Source organism: Hippocampus bargibanti, linkage group LG03 (genome assembly GCF_051943395.1).
Source record: "Hippocampus bargibanti isolate YZ-2025 linkage group LG03, ASM5194339v1, whole genome shotgun sequence".
NCBI lineage: Eukaryota > Metazoa > Chordata > Actinopteri > Syngnathiformes > Syngnathidae > Hippocampus > Hippocampus bargibanti.
Window position 1 is genome coordinate 5,720,724 of NC_142736.1, and position 14,259 is coordinate 5,734,982.

General features: G+C 38.8%; 1 protein-coding gene across 3 annotated transcripts in view; it reads right to left on the reverse strand.

The window, feature by feature from the left end:
- The window catches only part of znf536 (zinc finger protein 536), a 267,191-nt gene that overhangs the window by 158,733 nt on the left and 94,199 nt on the right, over nucleotides 1-14,259 (reverse strand). For all 3 annotated transcript variants that reach the window (XM_088991742.1, XM_088991743.1, XM_088991741.1), the window contains one exon: nucleotides 2,344-2,426. The gene's annotated coding sequence lies outside the window, so the exon portion shown is untranslated. The remainder of the gene's footprint in view (nucleotides 1-2,343; nucleotides 2,427-14,259) is intronic.

The following is a 14,259-nucleotide window of genomic DNA, read 5'->3' on the forward strand; positions in this document are numbered from 1 at the left end:
ATCATCATCATCATAATAATAATAATAATATCATCACAGCAATAATAATAATAATAATAATAATAATGATAATGATAATGATAATGATAATGATATAATAATAATAATAATAATGATATAATAATAATAATAATAATAATAATAATAATAATAATACATTTATAATTTCTAATCGCATTTCAAAACTCTCAAGGACACTTTACAGTCACGGGATATTTTTTTTGTTTATTTTGTGCGGGTGAGCAGCGGCAGCCATTCGCGCCAGTGTTCACTCTACACATTAGTAACACATCAGCAAAGTGATGAAAGGAAGAGGAAAGGAAAGGAAGAAGTAGAAAAACAAAATACAGGAGCTGCTGGAAAGGCAGCCACTCTTGCCGCGCCATATTGAAATAAAAAAAAACAAAGCCAGCGCTTTATCGGCAACCTCCGGCAAAAAAAAAATGGAATTAAATTCAGGAATGCATCTCAGCATCATGATTTTCAATTCCCCAATTAAGTCAAGAATGGCATCAAATGCGTTTAAATGGGGCTGGCTGTACAAAGTGCAAACCTTGTGAAAGGGAAAAAATTCTAGCGGTCTAAGTAGCGCGTTATCGGCACCCCGACAAGAAAACCCAAAACCCGAAAAAATTCAGGAATGGCGCTCTAAATCACGCTTTTCAATTCCTGAATAAATTCGGGAATGGTGGCGAATGAGTCAATATAGCATTCCATGAGTCAAATGTCAAACATAAATTGCGCAAAAATCCAGCGCCTCCAACCACGGCAACATTGACGGCGGAGGCGGTGCGCCCGAATGTCACCAGAGTGTGTTTTTAGGTAGCATGTGGCGGCTGATTATGGCAGATTATCACAATCCAGATTGTTACAATTTCAGTGTGTGTGTGTGTGTGTGTGTGTGTGTGTGTGTGTGTGTGTGTGTGTGTGTGTGTGTGTGTGTGTGTGTGTGCGCACTTAAAGACACGACGCCTTTGGGGATAAGTGGAACTGGCAAGTGAGTGATGAACAGTTGGCGTGTGCGCGAGATGTTCTTTCTAGTGGCGACCGTCAAATTTCGGGACAGGCTGAAGGCACAACACAACAATGGCGACTAGTACGACGGGTACAAGCGTATTTGACTTGTTTCCATACTCAGGTAGAAAGCACCTCAACCCCCAAAAAGTAAAAATGAAGTGTGACAGGAAATTGTCACGTGATGAAAAGTAAAAATGGTAATTGAAGGGCAAAACAAACTTTCAGAATAAACTACCACAAATATATCAAGAGTAGAATGGCTAAGCATTCCCGAGCATATAATCGTGGCAGAGGAACTAGTTTTCAGCGGACGAATCAAACCACACGGTGCCACGGTGGCTGGCGGACTAGTTTTCCACACCCCTTAACTTTGAGTGCAGACATGGTTTGTTATCGAGTGGAGTTCATTTGCTATTATGGGACCGAAAAAGACCCCACCACAGGCTAGTGTTAAGCCGAAGACTACACAAAAGAAAATGACGGTCAGGCAGAAGAAGGAGATCATCAAAAAACATGAAAGAGGTGTGCGTTTGTGTGCCTTAGCGTCCCAGTACCAGTATGCTAAGTCGACCATTGCTACTTGTGGCTGAAGGTGTTTCTGTGTTGGCTAAGCAACAGTCTCAGGCAATAGAAGAGGTTGAAAAATGTCTGTTGATTTGGATTAACGAAAAGCAGCTAGCAGGGGACAGTGTGAGTGACGGTATTATCGCCGAGAAAGCATGGCAACTACACTCGGATATCATCAAGAGGCAACTACATCAACGTCCATCACAAAAGTCAATTAAACAACTTTATCATACAGTACAGTTGATTTCTTTAACTACAATACAATAGCACAATTATTATACATAATACAATGTATATTTTATGTAGTATTAAGGCTTATTTATTAGAAATTTATGTTTTATGGGGCCTGGGAACGGATTACTGTCATTTTAATGGTTTCTTTTGGGAAATAAATGTTTGGAAGACAACATTATGGCTAGACACACACTTTCTGGGAACCAATTAAGTTTGTAAGCTGAGGTATCACTTTGTATAAGATAAAAAGGAAAGACATTAAATGTGGATTTTGAAATAAAAACTGTATCAAAGAACGTCAAGTATTCTTGGGGGTTTTGTTTGAGGCCAAAGCTCATGTCAATTCCAATTACAAAAATACATTTTGACTTAAGTAAAGCGCAACGCATTTTTTTTCAAATGTGTTAAAAAAACAACAAAAACAAGAACAGAAAACAATTGCAAACATATTCCTAAATTCTCAATATTGACTTTGACTGCACTCTGACACGGCATCTGCTGAAACGACAGCGCAGCTTTGCTTACCTCAGCACGCCAACAGCATACTGGAGTGAACCTCTGTGCTGGATTGAGCCGCCTGTGGCTGGCACAGCTGGCGGGAACGCCACCTGAAAGAGAGGGCGGGGGATGCCGTCAGTATGAGAAACTGATTGAGGTTATCATCAAAAAATATATACAGGTAACATCCGATTTACGACCGGCGCGAGTTACGACCACCCGTACTTACGACCACGACCGCCAGACTTTTTTTTTTAAATACGGCTACCAGACAGAGGTCCGTGTAGGATGATTTACAACACAAAGCGCTGGTCTCAAAAAGAGGATCAGGGGAATAATCAAAAATAAAGAATACCAAAAAGGACGAGTGGGGGTGGCAATGTTAAAGCCCGACAATGGCGAGAAGCAACTCGCACACGGTAGTGCAGAAACGGAACAATCCCAAAAGGATTACGGGATGTGAGGAGGGGGGGCTCGGACCGAGCACCGAAGACAAAGTCTAGAGTAATACAAAGTACAAATACAAGTTGACAGCGTCCCGTTTTCGTACCCGCTGTCCTGAAGAAGGAAGCGGGGAGGTGTGGCAATATTGAACAAGTAGGATATTTATTTGCCAGAGCGGCATTGCACAAAATGACGATACGAAATAACTGTTTCGACATCATAAATGTTTGCAATCGATTAAAGGAGTTCTTCCGTATCAATTTGATGTAGCGCACATAAAATGCACAAGATGGCGCCCAAACTCCGTTGGAAATGGGCTGATTTGTCTGCTGGGTATTTGTGTCAACTTCTGTATGGTGTTACCGCAATTGGTAGTCTTGGTGCAACACACAACGATTTACCATCGGGTTATTTACATGTTTTCCTTCTAATTCCGTCATCAACACAGATCAACACAATGTTTTAAGACCAAACAAAGTACCCAAAATGCATTGTGTGTTACTTTCTCGGTCAGGGGCGTTCCTGACCTCACGTCAGATGTCGTCATCAACATCGACTTCCTGAATATTCAGCACGAGTCTTAAAACGTAAAATATAGCTCAATGTGGTGGAATCTGTAAAATACGCTAAGTAGAAGTCATTTGAAGTCATTTTAAAAATTACCCAAATAGAACTGTATAGTCAGTGCCTCCATTTTTCTGATGATGATACTAGTGCAGCATGTTTTACTGGAGACAAATTACTTGTGTGTTCTACATACTTGGCCAATAAAAATGATTCTGATTCAGATTCTGATTCTGATACAATGTGGCCGGCCACGAAAAAATGACAGAAATGCTTGTATAAGAGCTTTTATTTTGTTAAAAACGGCAATCTTCGGCCATTTTGAACGCAGCTCCGTTGGATATTTTGGGAGACGTGTCGATCCCCAAAAAAGTTTGAAGAATCCTTTTTCCGGGACAGACGCAGGAAGTGCATCATTTTGCCACCCGGAAGCCATTTTAGGATCATTTTGGCCAACTGCCACTGAAGTCGTTTCTGAGGAAGCCAATTCTGAACACTTTGAGTGCTTGATGGAGACGGGCGGCCAACTTTGATGACACCCCCACCCCAACGCAGCCGCTATCTTTGTTTTTTATTCAAATGAGCCGCCCTTTAACCCAGTAGCCCAGTTTCACGAGGGAAACGTGAAACTTGTTAGACAAGGCAAGGCGAGATGTTCAGGGTGGCCCTTTGAGAACCATTTCAGCAAAAGAAGCCCATCGCACAGACGATCTTCGGGTGGATTGGAACCATTTCCGGGTCAGATTCGGACTATATTATCTGGCTGGCTATCTATTAGCTATCCATTGGCTATCTAGCTATCTATTAGCTATCTATGCAGCTATCTATCTATTAGCTATGTAGCTGGCTGGCTCTCTATTAACTGTCTATCCAGCTGGCTGGCTATCTATTAGATGTCTATTAGCTAGCCGGTTGGCTGGCAATCTATTAGCTATCTAGCTGGCTGGCTGTCTAGCTATCTTTTAGCTAGCTATCTAGTTGTCTGGCTATTTATTAGCTATCTGTTAGCTAGCTAGCTAGCTTTTTATTTATTTGAGTTATTCCGGGTTGAGTGAACGCTGGCGCGTGTGACCATGACAGTTTTGAAAGGCGCTTATGAATGAAATGTATTATTATTATTATTATTATTATTAGTAGTAGTAGTAGTAGTAGTAGTATTATTAGCTTGCTAGCTATCTAACTTATCCAGTGACTGGAAAGTGACCTTGACAGTATTGAAAGGATCTTAGAAAGGAAATGTGTTATTATGATTCTGATTTTGATTCTGCTTATTATTATTATTATTATTATTATCCATCAATTAGCTAGCTAGTTTTCTATCTATTTGAGTTACTTCCGGGTTGAGTGAACACTGGCGCGTGTGTCTGCCGCTGCTCACCCACAGAAAAAACTCATCCTTCGACTGTAAAGCGACCCTGAGAGTTTTGAAAGGCGCTTACAAATTAAATTTATTATTATTATTATTATTATGATTATTATTATTAGTAGTAGTAGTAGTAGTAGCTTGCTAGCTATCTAACTTGTCCAGTGACTGGAAAGTGACCTTGACAGTATTGAAAGGATCTTAGAAAGGAAATGTGTTATTATGATTATGATTATTATTATTATTATTATTATTATTATCCATCAATTAGCTAGCTAGTTTTCTATCTATTTGAGTTACTTCCGGCTTGAGTGAACACTGGTGCGTGTGTCTGCCGCTGCTCACCCACAGAAAAAAACTCATCCTTCGACTGTAAAGCGACCCTGAGAGTTTTGAAAGGCGCTTACAAATTAAATTTATTATTATTAGTAGTAGTAGTAGTAGTAGTAGTAGTAGTAGTAGTAGTAGTAGTAGTAGTAGTAGTAGTAGCTTGCTATCTATCTAACTTGTCCAGTGACTGGAAAGTGACCTTGAGAGTATTGAAAGGATCTTAGAAAGGAAATGTGTTATTATGATTATGATTTTGATTCTGATTATTATTATTATTATTATTATCCATCAATTAGCTAGCTAGTTTTCTATCTATTTGAGTTACTTCCGGGTTGAGTGAACACTGGCGCGTGTGTCTGCCGCTGCTCACCCACAGAAAAAACTCATCCTTCGACTGTAAAGCGACCCTGAGAGTTTTGAAAGGCGCTTACAAATTAAATTTATTATTATTATTATTATTATTATGATTATTATTATTATTAGTAGTAGTAGTAGTAGTAGTAGCTTGCTAGCTATCTAACTTGTCCAGTGACTGGAAAGTGACCTTGACAGTATTGAAAGGATCTTAGAAAGGAAATGTGTTATTATGATTATGATTTTGATTATTATTATTATTATCCATCAATTAGCTAGCTAGTTTTCTATCTATTTGAGTTACTTCCGGCTTGAGTGAACACTGGTGCGTGTGTCTGCCACTGCTCACCCACAGAAAAAAACTCATCCTTCGACTGTAAAGCGACCCTGAGAGTTTTGAAAGGCGCTTACAAATTAAATTTATTATTATTATTATTTTAAGGTAACGCGGCATCGACGGCCGTCGTGTTTGCTTCAACGGATCGCGGCAACACATTCGCTGAATGCGTTTGTAACAAAACTAAGGCGGCGGGCGGCGTAGGAGGCGTTTAGGGGTTAAAATGACTGTCGGTCTAATCATCTGCACAACAATATTTGCTGTGAGGCATTCTAAATAGATTATCGCTGGTCCATCTGTGTCATCATTGATTTATAAGGCATTAAGCTGCTCGGGGAGGAGAGCGGGCGCCGCTTTTTAAAGGGGGCTCCTCGCCGCCGGGTTGGCGGAGTGGAGGGGCGGGGGGGGGGGACTACCTCCCCTTTAAAACAGAAAGGAAGCGGAAATAGAACGGGGAGAAAAAAGGCCATCCCAAAATGTTCTGCATCTTTTTTGTTCGGCGATACAAAAGAGGCTGGGAGGAGGGGAGGGCGGCGTACGAGGGGAGGGGGAGGAAACGTGAGGGTGCGCATATGCACAGGAAGAGAAGAAGAAAAAAAAAACAAGGGCCATGATTAACATATGAATGCTATATGCAAATGTCGGGGAGAGAGCAGATGTCGCTGCATTTAATTGACCTATATGTGAATTGGATCCAAAGCTTTCAATGTGCGTTCTGGGGGCCCGCTGAGTGCAGTTTGGACGTTTTTGGCGTTGGAGCGGCGCGCCAGCACGCCACCCGTTTCAACAACGAGCCACCGACAAACTATTTCTGTCTTCCAGCGGAAGAAAAAACGGCGATACCTTGGCTTATGAACTTAATTGCTTCCCACAAAGTGTGTAAGGTGAAAAGTGGGTATTCCAAACATTAATTTCCCATAGGAAACCATCAAAATAAGAATAATCGGTTCCCAGGTTCCCATAAAACATAATTTTCTCCTAAATAAGCCTTAAAGGTCCACTGACGGCTACGGAAAAGTTGTGTCCATAATTTATAAAATCACTTCAAATGACTTCTACTGAGCGTATCTTACAAAGATTCCACCGCATATAGCTATATTTTACGTTTTAAGACTTGCGCTGAATATTCAGGAAGTCTTGTTTTCGAGTTGATGACGATCCCCTACGTGACGTCACATCAGAATCAGAATCATAATCATCTTTATTGCCAAGTATGTAGAACACACAAGGAATTTGTTTCCGGTAGAACACGCTGCACTAGTAACGTCGTCAAAAAACTGCTAAGTGGCACTATACAGTTCCATTTGGAACGCCTCTGACCGAGAATGCGACACACAATGCATTTTGCGGTACTTTGTTTGGTCTGAAAACTTTGTGTTGATGGCGAAATTAGAAGGAAAACATATAAATAACATGATGGTGAATCGTTGTGTGTTGCACCAAGACTACTATTGGATATTCGCTGTCACAAATTCCCAGCAGACAAATCAGCCCATTTCCAATGGAGCTTGGGCGCCATCTTGTGCATTTTCTGGGACGCTACATTGCTGTTATTGACGGCTCGAATTGATATGGGAGGACTCCTTTAATTGATTGCAAACATTTATGCTTTCCTCTTCAGAAATATTTGAATCATATTCATAACTGGATGAGGAACAAGAAAGCATCTTCTTCAAATCTGAACCCATTGTTTTGAAATTCGAGCAAGGCAAGACGTCTTGGCGTGACGTCACGAACTGGGGGCGGGACTTTCTGAAAATCCCCAATTCGCAGCTCAATTTGTTGCAGTTTTAGCACACTTTAAGTCATTTTTATTGGTGTTTTGCATTTGAATAAAAATATCAGCCTGCGTCTTGGGTATTTAAGATGCTATGAAACGTTTTTGTGATGTCACTTGGGAAACAAAAAAAATGGTGTCGGTTGTCCTTTAAAACTACATACAATATACCTTATTTTATGTATAATAAATATGCTACGGTGTTGTAATTAAATAAATAAACTGTGTATAATAAAGTCGTTTTATTGACCTTTGTGATGGTCGTTGATGGCTGTATGGAATGGATAGCTTTTTGCATAGTGTCTCAAGGACCTCTGGATTGTACATCTTGGAAGTTGTGATATTGCAACAGCAACAGATGCAAGCAGACACTAGAAACTTCATTAATAGCTGGTTCCCTTGCTTTAACCGGAGACTGGGGATGGGGAATAGAGGACAAAAAAAGGTGGCTGTCATTACCAGCTCCTCTCTTCGTCCACTTCAGAGATCCACCTCCAAGAACCGGCTCGTTCGCGAATGACACATCACTCATTGTGTTTCCCAAAAAATTGTTTGTATGCCAACAATATATTCTCGCGAATTTAACGTTTGGAAGGTGAAAAGTTCGGTAGCTAAAGCGTTCATAAGCCAAGCTATCACTGTAAGTCAATCACGAGTGGAAAACAATCTCTCACATTTGACTAGTACGTGGACGGCAAGTGTCCCCAAAGTATTTTTTTTGCGGCGGGCTGGGGGCACATTGTAGTTGCGGTTTCTAATCGGGGGCCATTGTGAATTTGGGGAAACCATTACAATGCTTCATCGCTTTTCAAATCACAAGTCAAGAATAATGACTCTTATTGTGGTTTATATGCGACCATTTGAAATTTGGCTTCTGACTTTAGCTAACATCATGCAACGTGACATGCTTGGCTTTTTTTGTGGCGGGCCAGATTTGACCCAGGGGCCTTGACTTTGACACCTGTGATGTAAGAGATTAGTAAGAGCGAGCTGATTAGAGAGCTGGCTAACTAGCTTGTAAACTAGTTGGATCGTGAGCTAACTCGGTCGCTAGCTAGCTCAGTCGCTAGTTAGTTCGGTCAACAGTACATTGGCAGTACCCGAATAAATAATAAAAATATATGTAGTGCAGCGTGTTCTACCGGAAACAAATTCCCTGTGTGTTCGACATACTTGGCAATAAAGATGATTCTGATTCGGATTCTGATAATACATGAATAAATATGCAAATAATAAATAATAAATAAATAGACAATACAAATAATAAATACATAGATGAATAAATAAATAAATAAATAGGAGAATGAATAAATAAATACATAACACCTAATAAATAAATAATAATCAGATATTAACCACATAATAAATATTAAATAAAGAATAATACATAAAAATAAATAAATAAATACTAGTGCAGTGTGTTCTACCGGAAACAAATTCCCTGTGTGTTCTACATACTCTGCAATAAAGATGATTCTGATTCTGATAATACATGAATAAATATGCAAATAATAAATAATAAATCATAAATAAATAGACAATACAAATAATAAATACATAGATGAATAAATAAATAAATAAATACATAGGAGAATGAATAAATACATAACACCTAATAAATAAATAATAATCAGATATTAACCACATAATAAATATTAAATAAAGAATAATACATAAAAATAAATAAATAAATAAAAATAAAAAGACTTAATAAATAAAAAATAATAGATACAAAAATAAATAACTAAAAATAAATACATAATAAATAAATTAAAAAATAATAAATAATAAATAAATAATAAATAATAAATAATAAATAATAAATAATAAATAATAAATAATAAATAAATCTGGCCAAAACAGTTGTGGAATTTGTAGAAGAGCACAAAAAAACCCCAGCAACGGCTATAAAATGAGTCAGGCAAATTGTAATGAGGAAAATCTGAAACAAAAATAGCGATAACCACTTTTCCACCTCCCCAAAAACAAACTCAATGAAAATAGCCTTCCCCTCTCCCCTCCCAAAAAAACTATCAAAGCCGACTTACTGAAAATATGTATTAATGACATTAATTGGGTCCATTTCAATCTATGAAAATGGCTTCAACTTTTTACGGCTTTCCTGAATAATAGAAACGCTAAACGTCAATGTGAGGGGCTCGCCCGATTGTGAAGGTGACACGACAGTCGTTAAAAACACACATGTTATTTTCACATCTCTTTGTCCTCACACACACGCACACACACACACACACACACACACACACACACACACACACACACACACACACACACACACACACACACGCGCGCACACACACACACACACTCACAGACAGGCGCGCGCAATTGTTGGCAATGTCATTAAATGGTATTAAATTGCCTTTTGTCCGGGGGGCAAGGACCACCCGATATATGATAATACACAGAGGCCTCGGTGTAGCGGCAGCTTGAGCCGACAGTTCAAGAAAGGGAAGCGAAAGGAAGGGAAGGGCGGCGGCACAGAAAGGTGCCAGGGGCTCCCTAACAAGTGAAACATGGCTCATAAATTTGCGCCGGCTGCTGAGCTGATATTTCCTCCGCAAACGACTACGACTTTGATATCAAGCCAATGAAGGAGACTTAATGGTTAAAAAAAATGTACGTCATTCCACCCCCACCCCCCAAAGATGGTGAAAAACTCAATTGAAAGTGATGAGAAATCAGTGCAGGAAAAAAATGAACCAAACTGAGAAAAACAAATGAGTCCGTGTTCAATAAAAATTGTGTGAAATGCAAAAATGAGTGACCATTTTTTTCCCGATAATAATTATCACTCATTCTCCACTTGACTGATTCAACAGCAATTCTGACAAAATAAAATAAAAAAAAAAAAACAGCAGAATGAATAGACAAAAATAAAACAATAAAATAACAAATAAATGATGATCATGAATAAAAAACAAATAACTCAATAATACATAAATAGTACACAGGTAGTACACAAATAAATATTAAATACATCATAAAAATAATAAATACATGAATAAATATACAAGTAAATAAATAAGAAATAAGAAATAAATAATAAAACATTGAATAACCAAATAAACACGTAAATAAATGAATAAATAAACAAATAAATAAATAGGAGAGTAAATAAATACCTAAATACATACCACCAATTAAAGAAATAATAACCACATAATAAACACATTATACATAATAAATAAATAGTACATAGGTAGTACATGAATACATCACAAATAATAAATAATAAATAAATAAATAAATAAATAAATAAATAAGCCAACATAAATAAATAACACCAATGAATAAATAAATAAACAAATGATGCATAAATAAATGAATAATTAAAGAAATAAACAGGAGAGTAAATAAATACATAACACCTAATAAATAAATATTAAACACATAATAAACAAATTATAAATAACAAACAAATAAAACATAAGTAATAAACAAACAATAAATACAAAATAATACATCAACAATAAATACACAATAAATAATAAATCAACAATAAATCAACAATAAATAAATTATACGTAATAAATTAATCATAAATATTTAATCAATTAATAAATAAATAATAAATAAGAAATAAATAAATCATAAATTATAAATCATACATGAATAACACATAAAGAAAACATAATAAATAACTAACTTTTGTGGAATTTGTCAATGAGTGAAAAAAGAGCAATGGCTATAAAATGAGTCAAGCATACTGTAATGAGGATATTTGAAAAAAAATAGCCAACATTAGTATCAAAATAGAAAGACAGAGAGAAATAAAGAAAAAGAAAAAAGAAAGAAAATGGTGTCAAACGTGGCGCGAGGTGACATCAGCGAGAGGCGGCGGCGGCGGCGGCACCCTAACAAGTGTGACACATACTAATAGAAACAGAGCTCATAAACGACAAGCCTTCACGTCGGCTGCCGAGCTGACATTTTGTGTGGGACAATTTTCATATCGGCAGCGGGTTCGGGTGGAGGAAAAGAGGGGAGGGGGGCGCTCGCCGCGGGACCCTGCCGCATCCGCCATTAGCATAAAAATTAACACTTAAATGCGGGTTTATTGTCAAGCGCAGCCTGCCGCACAACAATCAATTCCTCTTAGAAATCTGATTAGATGCCATGACGCTTATTATCCTGCTCATGTCCGCCTGCTCCTCACACACACACACACACACACACACACACACACACACACACACACACACACACACACACACACACACACACACACACACACACACACACACACACACACACACACACACACACACACGCACACACACACGCACACACACGCGCACACACACACACACACACGCACGCAGCTTTGAGAGATGGATATTAGACCTTCTAGAAGCCCTTTGAAAGAAAAACTTGTGAGGACCGAACTAATGGTCCTCACTAGTCAAAAATGTCCTCACTACGTGTGGTATATATTCCTGGTTGTCCTCACAAATATAGCCGTACACACACACACACACACACACACACACACACACACACACACACACACACACACACACACACACACACACACACACACACACACACACACACATGCAGCTTTGAGAGATGGATATTAGACCTTCTAGAAGCCTTTTGAAAGAAAAACTTGTGAGGACCGAACTAATGGTCCTCACTAGTCAAAAATGTCCTCACTACATGTGGTATATAATCCTTGTTGTCCTCACAAGTATAGCCGTACGTACACACACACACACACACACACACACACACACACACACACACACACACACACACACACACACACACACACACACACACACACACACACACACACACACACACACACACACACACACACACACACACACACACACACACACACGGTCTGAGCACGTCAAGAAAGACAGCTCGCCTTAATTTGCTTTGTCAAAAGTAAAATGCTGGAAAAAGCACGCCGGTCCGTTCCATCCCGTCACTCACGCACCAATGATGGTCTTTGTTGCCACGGTAACAATCAGCTACACGCAACACAGGGAGGGGGGGGACCTCAGCGAATCTGGCTCAAGGACGCACCAGCGACCCAAACCGAGCCGAGCAGATCCAGCTAAAAATAAGGTGCCAAAGAGTCAAGGCGGCAAATGTGCTGTTTGGGGGTACCCTGAAAGGGGCGGAGCCACAAAGAACCCTTGCTCATAATGGGGCGACGAAATAACAAAATATTCAAGCGAAGCTCACAAATCTGCACTAGCGAAAGGCGACAAAGGCTTCCAAAATGTGTTCAGCTTTTGGTTTTTCCTGATGGGGAGGGGGGTGCCGATAAAGCACTGATCAGACCTCGGGTAATGTTTTTTCCCTTCCACCAGGGGCCAGCATTTGCCTTTTTTTTTCCATGTTAGCGCTTTGTTCCAGCCTCAGCTGTTGTTAATTAACTTTTTGGATGTTATCAACAGGAAACTTAACTTCAGGATTTTATTTCCTCTCCTCACTTCTTTTTATTTATCTGGCTATCTAGCTAGCTATTGAGCTATTTAGCTGGCTACCTAGCTTGCTGTCTATTTGATGTGTATTAGCTATCTAGCTGGCTAGCTGACTATCTAGCAGCTATCTAGCAAGCTAGGTAACTAGCTAGCTAGCTGCTAGATAGCTATTAGCGAGCTTTCTATTTATTTGAGTTACTTCCAGGTTGAGTGAACGCTGGCGCGTGTGGCTGCCGCTACTCACCCACAGAAAAAAAATATTCTGTGACTGTAAAGTGACCTTGAGAGTTTTGAAACGTGCTCATAAATCAAATGTATTATTATTATTATTATTATTATTATTAGCTAGCTTTCTAACTAGATATCTAACTTATCCTGTGATTGTAAAGTGACCTTGATAGTTTTGAAAGGCGCTTAGAAAGGAAATGTGTTATTATTATTAATTATTATTATTATTATTATTATTATTAGCTATCAAGTAGCTAGCTAGCTAGCTATCTATTTGAATTACTTCCGGCTTGAGGGAACGCTGGCGCGTGTGGCTGCCGCTGCTCACCCACAGAAAAACTTGTCCTGCGACTGTAAAGTGACCTTGAGAGTTTTAAAAGGCGCTTAGAAAGGAAATGTGTTATTATTATTATTATTATTATTATTATTAGCTATCAATTAGCTAGCTAGCTAGCTATCTATTTGAATTACTTCCGGCTTGAGGGAACGCTGGCGCGTGTGGCTGCCGCTGCTCACCCACAGAAAAACTTATCCTGCGACTGTAAAGTGACCTTGAGAGTTTTGAAAGGCACTTACAATTGAAATGTATTCTTATTGTTATTCTTATTCTTATTCTTATTTTTCTGATTCCGATAAATCAATACGTATGCATTGAATTGTATTTGGACAGCCACCTTCATTTCAAGTTCACCTAACTCCAGACCCCTATAATTTAGGATATAACTTTTTTTTCTGATGAAAGAAGAGAGTCTTTGGTTTCTTATGCTGGATTGAATGTTTATGCCGTCCTAAAAGTTAAAACTATGTGGGTCCTGGAATTCAAGCGACAATGACAAAAACCCCGGCACAGGAGTGGACACATAGTTGCACATCATCTGCCAGTAAATGAGTTAAGAAAAGGTGTTTGCACAAAATCACTTCATGCCATCCAAATGTTCCGATGATGTCAAAACAAGCCGAAACGTCTTCACCCTGAACATGAACTTCTACGAGGCCGCCATGTTGATCATAATCAGAATCAGAAAACCTTTAAAGGACAACCGACACCTCCGGACAAGTTGTGTCCATAATTTGTATAATC